The 12,251-nt window shown below is 37.3% G+C and overlaps 1 non-coding gene across 1 annotated transcript; it reads right to left on the reverse strand.

Moving 5' to 3' along the window:
• Positions 1-460: 460 nt before the first annotated feature.
• Positions 461-563, reverse strand: LOC140530524 (U6 spliceosomal RNA). Its single transcript, XR_011975962.1, has one exon. It is a non-coding gene; the product is annotated as a U6 spliceosomal RNA (small nuclear RNA).
• Between the last annotated feature and the right edge of the window lie 11,688 nt (positions 564-12,251).

Consider the following 12,251-nt stretch of genomic DNA (forward strand, 5'->3'; position numbering starts at 1 on the left):
AGGGGGCCTGAGTTATGGGGGCACCCCACTCCCCTCTTGACCCGCCAAAGAGACCCTCTCACCAACCCTTGTCACCTGTGGGTGGAGGGACCTGCACGGCTGCTGGAGATTCAGTCCCTGAAGCCTGCTCTGATCTGCTCCTGTCAGTATTGCATGGCCAAAGCAGGGCTGGGCTCGGCTCTGGGTCTGCAGCGTGAAAGACCTTTTGCGAGAGGTTTTCTGGGCTCTCTGGAACAGAAATCTCGTCCCCTCCATTGTTCTGTGGCTTCTGCTGCTGCAGAATTTTTTGGGAGTTCTTTTTTATAGATATTTTATGGCCTGTGGGTTTGGAGCTAGTGTATGTGTGTCTTTCTACTTTGCCAGCTTGGCTCCACCCCGCTCCCGATCTTTTAATGAAGAAGTTGCAAGATCCTCTGTGATCCTGACTATAATTCTTCAATATTTTAATTGTGCTTGGCTGAAAACTATGGAGCACTTCAAGAATTTGTGTGTCATCCTTGTGCAGGGATTATGCTAATCTTCTCTATATTGTTCCAGTTTTACTACATGTGCTGCCAAACCAAGTAGAGGAAATCCTTTCTTTTATTATTATTACTATTATTATTATTTTTTTTTCAGCATTCTACAGTCACTTCCATATAACTTAGATTTTTCCTCCTCCCTCTTCTTGCCTCCCTCCCTTCCCCTCCCTGAGTCAGCATGCAATTTTGTATAGGTTCTACATATATATTCCTATTAAATACATTTTTACCTTAGTCATGTTGCACAGAAGAACTAAAATGATTGGGAGAAATCACAAAAGCAACCAAAACATAATACAAAAGAAAATGATTTGCTACATTCTGTGATCGGATTCCATACTTCTTTCTCTGGATGTGGAAGGCATTTTGCTTTAACAAACCATTGGGAATTTTATAAGCCATTGCATTACAATGAAGTTCTAAGTCTACCAGAAAAAAAATCCTCTCACACTGTGGTTGTTGCTGTGTATAAAGTTCTCCCGGTTCTGTTCCTTTCACTCAGCATCAGCTCATATGAGTCTTTCCAGGTCTATCTGAAGTCTTCCTGTTCATCATTTCTTATGGCATAATAGTATTCCATTATATTCATATACCACAATTTATTTAACCATTCTCCAGTTGAAGATCAAATCCCCTTGATTTCCAGTTTTGGGCCACCAGAAAGAATGCTGCTATAAATATTTTTGTACATGTGGGACCCGTGGCCATTTTTATGATATGTTGGGGATACAGTCCTAGAAGCAACATTGCTGGGTCAAAGAATATGAACATTTTTGTAGCCCTTTGGCCATAGTTGCAAATTGTTCTCCAGAATGGCTGGATCAACTCACAGCTCCACAGACGATGAATTAGTGTTCCAACTCTCCCACATATTCTCCAACATTTATCTTCCTGTTTTCTCATGTTAGCCAATCTGATATGTGTAATGTGGTACCTCAGAGTTCTTTTGATTTGCATCTCTAATCAAAAGTGATTTAGAGCATTTTTTCATATGACTGTAGATATCTTTAACTTCTTCCTCTGAAAACTGCCTCTTCATATCTTTTGATCATTTGTCAATTGGGGAATGACTTGTATTCTTGTATATTTGACTCAGTTTTGTATATATTTTAGAGAACAGACCTTTATCACAGACACTTGTTGCAAAACTTCTTTCCCAGTTTTCTGCTTCCCTTCTAATCTTGATTGCATTAAGTTTAGTTGTGCAAAAACTCTTCAGTTTAATGTAATCAAAATTAACCATTTTGCATTTCATAATGATTTTTATCTCTTGTTTAGTTAAAAATTTTCCTTTCTGCACAAATCTGATAAATACACTATTCTTTGCTCCACTAATTTGTTTAAAGTATCAGACTTTATAACTAGATCATGAACCCATTTGGACTTTATTTTTGTGTACGATGGCAGGCATTCCTCTATATCTAGTTTCCACCATACTGTTATCCAGGTTTCTCAGCAATTTTTGTCCCAGAAGCTGAGGTCCATGGGCTTATCAAAGAGTAGATCGCTATATTCATTGACTACTGTGTCTTGGGTACGTAACCCTTTCCACTGGACTACCCTTCTGTTTCTTAGCCAGTACCAAGTGGTTTTGATAATTGTTGCTTTGTAATATAATTTGACATCTGGTAGAGCTAGGCCACCTTCCCTAGCATTTCTTTTCATTAGTTCCCTTGCTATTCTGGACCTTTTGTTCTTCCAGATGAATTTTGAAATTATTTTTTCTAGCTCTACACAGTAATTATCTGATTATTTAATTGCTGTGGCATGGAATAAGTAAATTAATTCAGGTAGAATTGTCATTTTTATTAAATTGACTCTGTCCACCCACAAGCAACTGATGTTTTTCCGCTTAGTTAGGTCTGACTTTATTTGTGTGAAAAGTATTTTGTAATTGTGTTCACATAGTCCCTGGGTTTGTTGTGGCAGGTAGGCTCTCAAATATTTTATAGTACAGTGGCTTTAAATGAGATTTCTCTTTCTATCTGTTGTTGTTTTGCTTTGTTAGTGATATATAGAAATGAAGAAGATTTGTGTGGGTTTATTTTGTAACCTGCAACTTTGCCAAAGTTGGTTTTTTTTTTAATTTCATATAGTATTTTACTTGATTCTCTAGGAATCTGTAAATATATCATCATATCATCTGCAAAGAGTGATAACTTAGTTTCTTTTTTGCCTATTCTAATTTCTTCAATGTCTTTTGATCTTCTTTTTGCTACAGTTAATTATTACTCAAGCTTAGGAACACAAAGATATAAAACTTCCCCTAAGAATTGCTTTTGCAGAATCCCATAAAATTTAGTACTTTGTCTGGTTATTGTCATTCTCTTGAATGAACTTGTTGATTGTTTCTATAATTTCTTCTTTTCTTTCTATGGGGACAAGGACCAAAACACAAATACCCAAGGGGCCAGCATTGAGTGCTCCCATTTGAAACTTCACAAGGGAATATGAATTGGTAGGAAGCACAAAGGGCCTTCTTGGAAGATCTCTGGAAGGATTTTAAAACCCAAATTAGAGAAATAGGAGGAAAACTGCCCAATCACTTCAAAAATATGAAAAAAAAAAAAGAATTCACTGACCAGAACAGCTTCTTAAAAAGGAAAATTGAACAAATGGAAAAGGAAGGACAAAATCTAACTGGTGAAAATAATTCCTGAAAAGGAACAATTGGATAGATGGAAAAGGAGATACAAAAGTTAACTAAAGAGAACAATTTGATAAAAAATAGAATCTGGCAAGTAGAAGCTAATGAATCTTTGAGACATCAGGAATCAGTCAAACATAATCTAAAGAATGAAAAGATAGAAGAAAATGTAAAATATCTAATTGGAAAAACGAATGACCTGAAAAATTGTATCCAGGAAAGAAAATCTAAGGACTATTGGTCTACCAGGAAGCCATGATGAAAAAAATAGCCTGGACAATATCATCCAAGAGATCATCAAGGAAAATTGCCCAGAAGTCCTAGATCCAGAGGGCAAAATAGTCATTGAAAGAATCCATTGTTGACCTTCTGGAAGAGACCACAAACTCAAAACACCAAGAAATATCGTTGCAAAATTCCAGAACTATCAAGAGAAGGAGAAAATACTGCAGGCAGCCAGAAAGAAACAATTCAAATATTGAGGAGCTACAGGCAGGATCACACAGGACCTTGCAACTTCTACATTAAAAGATCGAAGGAATTGAAAAATGATATTCCATAAGGTAAAGGACTAGAACCAAGGATTAATTACCCAGCAAAGTTGAGCATAATATTTCGGGCAGGGAGATGGACATTCAATGAAATAAGAGATTTCTAGACCTTCCTGATGAAAAGGCCAGAATAAAATAGAAAATTTTATCTTCAAATGCAGGTCTCAAGTGAGGCATAAAAAGGTAAACAGGGGGGAAAAAACTTGTTGCACAATATGAGCAAATTGTGTACATCCCTATAAAGGAAGATGACACTTGTTAAGCTTGAGAATTACACACACACGCACACACACACACACACACACACACACATACTCACACGTGGAAGAGGCACAAAAATATATTACACTAGAGAGAAGGAGAGAAGGGATGAGTATTGTTTGAGAGATACTTTCATGTGAATGGATTTAAGGAGGGTACAACAAACTCAGTTAAGCATAGAAATACAACTAGCTCTATAGGCAATAGGAGGGGAAGAGGGAAGGAAAAGGGAGGGGAGGCCAAAAGGCAGGTAAGAAGTAGTGAGGGAAAAGGAAATTAAAAGGGAGGGAGGTTGAAAGAAGGGAAGGAGAACTGAAAGAGGCCATGGACAAAACATAAAACTCTATTGGGGAGGGGAAGGAAAAAGGGAGAAATGAAAGCATAAACAAAGGGAAAGGGGACTGAGGGAAAGACACAAATAGTAATCATAACTGTGGGATTCCTCCTTGGGTAGAGGGTCTTGACCAGCAAGACCCTATGTTGTTCTCAGGAGGCAATGTAAGGCAACTCAGTTTATTCAACTGAGGGTCAGGGTATTTAAGGGCTGTAACCACAATCACGTGCAGGCTGAGCTCAACCCATTACTTCACCATCTCATGACATTGCTTCACCATCCCATGACTTACCCACGTCCTTATACCCAAAGAAAGTAATGAAGCTTACCTTGCTCCTGAAGCTAGTTCCTGAGTTCCCAGACCCAATTGCAACTTTTCTTCAAAGAATATGAATATATGCAGGAACATCAGGTTCCAGGGTCATGGAGAGCTTTTGCCAGGGTTGGAGTAAGCACAAGTCCTACAAGAACAGGCTTTGCCTCATCTATGGCCTTGATAATGGGACTCGCACTCCCCTTAGCCCTCTACGCAGAACTATGAAAGTGAATGGGATGAACTCTCCCATAAAAGCAAGACAGATAGCAGAATGTATTAAAAAACATAATCTAACAATATCTTTTTACTCATGATGATAACCCTTTTCCTGGCTTTTAAGGTAGATCTGTGAGTTTGTGGCACAGGAAATTCTGTCCCACAGCTCTTATGCTTAAACCTTGAGGCTTTGTGTGTTGTGCTCTGATTCCTTCAGCTAGAAATTAAATGCTGCAGCTTATCTGGTGTTGAGCTGCCTGGCGTTTGAAAGCAGAGGCTGGTTAGGTCTTTTTGAGTTTCCCCACAATTACCCTGGAACTAGCTCGTTAAGTGCTGAGAAGGGATGGTCTGGAACCTGGAGGTTCCTCTGTTGAGCTAGAGCATAGGCAAACTCAGATTTCTGCGCTAGGGTCTTCCTGATTCCACTGGGGTGCTGAGGCACGCCTGTGATCCTGAAGCCAGTTGGTAGTTGCTGGCTTCACCCCCCTGGGGTTCAGGATCTTCTCCAGGTTTGTTGAGGTGGGACTTTCTGGGACAGCTCTGATCCTGCACTGGTCACCTGTGGTCACAGCAAGAGGAACCCTGCTTAGCTATCTTTCTAGCCTCCCGTGCGGAGAATCTGTTTACCTTTCTGTTTCTCCCACTCTTCCAGGTTTTTTTCTGGGGAGATAATCTCTGCACTGGTCAAGGTAAACAAGGGGAGGGAGATAGTACTTACTGATCACTCTGCCATCTTGGCTCCTGGAACCAGAAAATGAGGAAACCTTTTCTTGCTAGTCATAACTTGCCTCTGAATATTGCAGTCATTACTCCCTGTTTTTCTTTCTAGGGCCAAGCAGAATATGTCTAATCTCTGTTCAGTAAGTCGTATCTTCAAGTCCTATCCACCAAAAATTAAATTTTCATTCTCCAAAAATATGATAATTAATTCCTTAACTGTTTTTCCTATGAAATAAACACAAATAAACCTCCTCCATGCATGCTCCAGCAATCAAGAGTTTTCCTAAAGTGTAACACCCAGGAAAAATGAAATAATCAGCTATCCTCTGAAAATGACAGGGGCGAGAAGTACTATAATCTTCATCATCTGGGATAAAAGATTTCATAATATTGACAGATATTATATTAGTTGTTTACTAATAGAAATTGAACTTTTGTGAAGTAATCTTTGCTTTTCTATAGGGAACTCTGCCAATTTGAATCCCAAATAATTTAAATAGCAAAGGGAAAACATACAGATTCAAAGTATGAAATGGGACACTAAATAACTACCAAAGTCCCTCATATTTAACAAAGATTTCTGGGCTCATATGGACCTTGTTTAATCCTGGAAAATGACTTGCAAATTTTTTTTCTCTGTCTTATTAGCTCATTACTATTGAAAAAAATTGATAAAGAGAAACTGAGACACAAATGTCTGATATCAGTCAATTTACTAGCAAGGCTAGCAATTGTCAACACAAAGGCTCCTCAGTAGCCCAGGATGCACCAACAGTCAGAGCAACTGTTTAATACAGTTAGGCTACATAAGGTAATGGAAGAAATCCAGTCATTCAAATTACATAAGCTTGTGATTGATCACACAGAGAGGAAAGGTGGACTTTTTTTTGTCTTGTCTCAGATAGCATATTTCCCTAACCCTGGGGAAAAAAGAAAATGCAGAGTTGATTCACATCTGAAAAATCTTATGTTGGGCACGTATCCTATGACCAGGTTGCCTCATTTCTGCCAATGGTCAGCAAAACTAAAAGATTTGATTCTGTGGTTGGACTTAAGCCTAGAGGAACAAGGAAGTAAAACTTTAAATTTTTTGCCAATGAGGCTTATACAATAAAATCTATGGTAAATTCACAAATATTGATTCCAGTGATTAGACACAATTGTCAATCAATCAATAATCAACAATACAAAATTAAAATGGGTCATCAGTTTTCAATTTTACATTACCTTCTGAATGGAAGTCTTCTGGAAAATCAGCTTACATACTGATAGTATACTATATTCCTAAGTTTTTCCAAGTATGGTCAAGATGGGTCTCCAGGTCCTAATAAACAATTTAAGTTACCAAATGCTGAACAGTTTTCATTTCATCCTACAGAAAAAAACAATTTAAAAAAATGTAAAGAACCCAGTAGAGGAACACTTATTTAGTAGAGAAACAAATAAAGCACCACAAAATAAAACGCTTAGCTAGAAAGGAAATTATGTTGAAGTTAACATCAAGATAGTACACTGACATTAGTTACAGTGACATTCTCTCTCAACTGAGCAAAGTTCTTTCCACGTCCTTAGGACCACACTGTGGCTTGTATTCCTTCAAAATACGCAGCCATACTGCAAGGGTGCTTGGGAATTGGCACAAAGGGGATCACAAAGAAATTCTCACAAAGAATTTCAAGTGCGAACATTTAGATAGAAGAATTAAGTAAATGCTAAAAATTTGAACTTAATTGTTTTCTAGATGATTTAGATTTCACACAATTAGAGAAAAAATAATATTGTGGATTAAATTTGAAGTATATAAAAGATATATTTCCCCAGAGAACTGGTTCTTAAGCATTTCTCAGCACACCTCTGGTTAGGAGCTAGGAATAAGAAATGTTATTAACATGGAAGCTACATTTTTCAAACACCTCAGTGGTTTTGCTCTCCAAGTACTATAGTGTTCAGAAATTATGGAGTTGATTTTCCTCTTTCCAAAATGTTAATAACTGGAATTGGTTTAGCAGCATCTCTCTCTCTCTCTCTCTCTCTCTCTCTCTCTCTCTCTCTCTCTCTCTCTCTCTCTCTCTCTCTCTCTCTCTTCTCTCTCTCTCTCTCTCTTTCTTCTCTCTCTCTCTTCTCTCTCTCTTTCTCTCTCTCTCTCTCTCTTCTCTCTCTCTCTTCTCTCTCTCTTTCTCTCTCTCTCTCTCTCTCTCTCTCTCTCTCTCTCTCTCTCTCTCCGTGTGTGTGTGTATGTGTACCCATATCATTCATTACACAAAAGAATCTTATAAGATAAGGCATACTATTAAGGTTCTTTAAATACAAAGAATCTGAGAGTGAAATTTTAAAATTAATTGTCAAAGGACAAACATGATAAAACGTATCTAAGACAGAATTTAAATTCAGGACTCTCTTAACTCCAAGTCTATTAAACTCTCTACTAAGTCATGCTTCCTCTGAAAAATAAAAATTGGATTACCTTCTGTGTGCATAGGAAAAGTAGCCTGACTGAGGAGCTAGATTCCAGTATGGGGAATAAAAAGATGAATTTTCTCTTTAAGAAAAATAGATCATATTATTGACGTTGTTATCTGCTCAGAACCTTCCTGAAAGCATTCATGACCTCTTTGTTCCTCAGATCATAGACCAGAGGGTTCAAAATAGGAATAACCATAGTGTAGAACACTGACACCATTTTGTCTATCTCCACTGAATGGCTTGAACTGGGTTGAAGGTACATGTCCCGTAAAATATAGATATTTCTGTGAGATGGGAAGCTCAGGCGAAGGCTTTCTGATGGCCTTCAGCACAATGGATTTTCATAATGGTGATGAAGATTAGCAAGTATGAAGCAAAGATGAGAAGAAATGGGAAAAAGACAGCGAATTTCCCTTAGATAAAGAAAACTGATTCGATGATGTGAATATAAGAGCAAAAGAGAACTAAGAGAGGGGTAATATCACAGAAAAAGTGATGATCTTACACTGAAGATAGGGCACAGTATCTAGATGTACAGAGGTGGTCATCTCTATTCTGAATTTTGAGAAACATGTTCAGTTGTGGGTTCCAAATTTTAGGAAGGACATTAATAGAATAGAGGTTTTCCAGAGGAGTTCATCCAGAAAGAGAAGGACTTAGAAATATTGTATTGAGACTGGTAGAAGAAAATGAGTGTTTTTGAAAAAAAAGATAAAAGATTGGTGTAAAGTCAGGTGTTGGGATCAGTTGTCTTTAGGAATATGCTGGACTGAAACATGGAAGAAGGATTTGGATGGTTTCATTTGTACCTAAAATGAAGAACCAGGAGTAAAGTGTAGAAGTTAAGAAGAAACAAACTTAGATTTGAAGTAAAGAAAATATTGTAAAAGTACTATTATTCAAATATGGAAGGGAGTGCTTTGACATATACAGGATTTCCCCTCAAAGAAATTTTTGAGGAAAGCTCTAGTGGAATACCCATTAAATGTTTTTATACAGGTATACACATACAAATGTATGTTTATGTATGTATATGCTAATACACATATGTATATACATATGTATATATGTCTATGTGTGTATATACTAATAAGCATAAATACTATAGACACACACACATGCATGTAAGGTGTGTGTGTGTGTGTGTGTGTGTGTGTGTGTGTGTATAATAGTGAGAAGAAAAGGGATAATCACTTCAGTAAAGAGTTTAAGATTCCTATTGTCAGAAAGTTCACTGCTGGTCACTGAAGGTCATCATTGTGGCACGAATGGCCATAGAGTTAGCAATGCCCATCGTTACCCTCCATTCAGTTTCACCTCAGGAAACAAAAAAGAAAATCAATGAATGAGTCAATGACTCAGGGAATTTGACCCAAAAGCTGGCACCACAACACTGAGTCCTTCAGTAAAATGTATCAATCTCAATAGCTGAATTCAAGGATGAGGCAGGGACTTTATGCAGACCTGGGAACCCTGAAGCTCTAAGGAGATGGTGCTCCCTCAGAGACACTTGGCAGCTTTGCTGCCAAATGATGATCAAAACAAACCATTATTTGTTCATGAGGGAAAACATGAGGGAACATAAGGGAAAACCATTAGTATCCACAGAGAACTTGGGTAAACATGGCCTCATGAAATTGATATACAATATTGATGACCTTCTCTGGGCAACTAAATTTTGACATACTTTTCCATAAGCACTCATGACTAACAGTGTCAAAGGCCTTGGTCAGATCTTGGTCAGATTCCATTTCATACTTGTGTGGAGACTGGCAGAGTGATGTATTTTTTCATGGTTTGAAATCTACATTCATGATGGTGTGAAGTCTTGGAGAGATAAAGTAAACTTATATATTTTCCTGTCCCAACATGCCCCAGGTATCTGGGAGCGATAGTATTATGTGAACCCCAGGGCAGACTCTAGAGATCCACAAAGTTCTTGAGAAGGATAGAATGAGGGAATTATGGAATTTTAGAGTTAGAGAGCTCCCAGAAGTCATCAAATCTAATCCGTGCCTACAAAGGAATATTCTTTCTAACACATCCAGTAAGCGGATATCCCTATTGAAGTCCTACATTAAAAACATATTCTTCTATCGATTAAGAATTGCTTCATTTTGGAGAAACTTTTCCTTGTATCGGGTCAAATTTTGCCTTTGAACATTGCAGCCATGGAATGTTCCTGTTCTGCCCACTAAGACGAATCTGTCTAATTTCTTTTCCACAAGATATGCCTTCAAACTATTCCCTCCACACCATATATACTTAAATTTTCCTTCTCCAAGATAAATATACTCAATTCCTTATCTATTCTTCATGTGGAATAGTCTTCAGTATACCTCCTGTGTACATGCTCCAGGTATCAGTGTTTTTTTGCTCTAAAATGTGACTGCGAACACTGAATAAAATATGCAGATGTATTCTAGAAAGGGCAAAAGAGAGTCATACAAACGCCTTTCTCATTTCGGGCAAATGTGGTCATGTATGTCATTCGCATTTATCCTTCCAAGACCTACTGGTATTATACTAGATGAAAAAAAACCCTCTGAACTATTTCGGATGAATCATGTCTTCTTTATAGTGAACCATTGCTAATTGATTTGAGTCATAAATCATTTAGATTTCAAAGGGAGAAGGTGTAGAGTCAAAGTAGTAGAAGAAATAACAAAGATCTGCCAAAGTCCTTTGCACTCAACCAAGATTTCTTGGCTCACGAGGAGCACGTATAATCATGGAAAATGACTTAACAAAATAACTCTCTCTTTATTATCATCATAAAAATCTAGATAAAGAGAAACTGAGACAGAAAGATCAGAGAACAATGAATTTATTAGCAAGCCTAGCAATTACCAATAAAAGGGGAAGCAAACTAAACTAAGACAGTGATTGGTCACACATACAGAGGTATGATAGGCTTTGCTTGGCTTGACTACAAGCAAGAATGTCCATAACCCAGGAAAGCAGAGAAAATAGTTAATTAATTATCACCCCATTGAAAGTGCAATGGTGGGCAAACATCCTATGACAAGGGAGTCTCATGTCTGTTAATAGTAAAGCTCAGAGACGTGCCTTTGTGGCAGCATTTAAGCCCATACAAATATGAAAATTAAACTCTTACAAATTTTACTAATGAGGCCAAACAAGTCTACATTTGATCCACAAATATTAATTCCAGTGACTAGATAGAATTATATATCAACAATTAATTAATAGTCCAAAATAAAGTGGAGTATCAATTTTCAATTTTATATTACTCTCAGAATGGAGTTGCTTCTGAAAAATCAGTTTCTGTGCTGATAGTATAACACGTTCCTAAGTCTCTCCCAGTATGACAAATTCAATATACAAAATATTTCTATTTAACAAATATTACCCAGTTTTTATTTCATCACTCAGAAAATTCAAAATATTTTTAAATCACATGAACCCCTATTCAGACACAGAAACACATAACTCACTTAAAGTGCCTTTTATCTAGAATGAAACTGATTGGCCTCAGGATACTATACTTACAGTATATTGAAATATCTCTTTCCTACAGGATCATTCAAAGGTCTTCCCAGGCCCTTATGACTGCCCAGTGGTCTATACTCCTTCCTAAAGGTTGCGATACTGTAGTAGTGTGCTGGAGCCAGCTCCAAGTGACTTGAAAAGAGATAACTGAAGTTTGAATGCGAGCATTTAATATGTAGAAGTCAGTAAATGTGACAAATCAAGCCTTAATTTCTTGTATTGTTGATAATCTATAAAATAATAAGGATTAAATTTTAAAGTATGTCACAGACCAAGTTTTTCGTTTATTTTTTGCCAGAGAGATGGTTCTTAAGCATTTATGAACATGCCTCTGGATTAGGGGCTGTTGAATAAGGGATGCCAGTACCTTGAAAGATACAATTTCCAAGCAATTCAGTGACTTTGCTTGCCTAGAATTACATTGGCTAAAATTTGTGGAGCTGATCTTCCTCTTTGTAGTAGGATAATTGTTATAGTCTCTGTATGGTGTGAGTGGGTGTGTATGTGTGTATGTATAAATCATTCCACACAGAAATCTTATAAGATAGGGGATACTATTAAGGCCCTTAATACATGAGTAAACTGGGGATGAAATTTTAAGTGACTGGTCTGAAGGTAAAAAAAAATAAAATTGTCTGAGACAGAATTTATAATTCAGGGCTTTCTTAATTCCAAGTATATCACATTCTCTACTAAGTGATGTTGCCTC

This window comes from Notamacropus eugenii, chromosome 2 (assembly GCF_028372415.1).
Source record: "Notamacropus eugenii isolate mMacEug1 chromosome 2, mMacEug1.pri_v2, whole genome shotgun sequence".
Classification (NCBI taxonomy): domain Eukaryota; kingdom Metazoa; phylum Chordata; class Mammalia; order Diprotodontia; family Macropodidae; genus Notamacropus; species Notamacropus eugenii.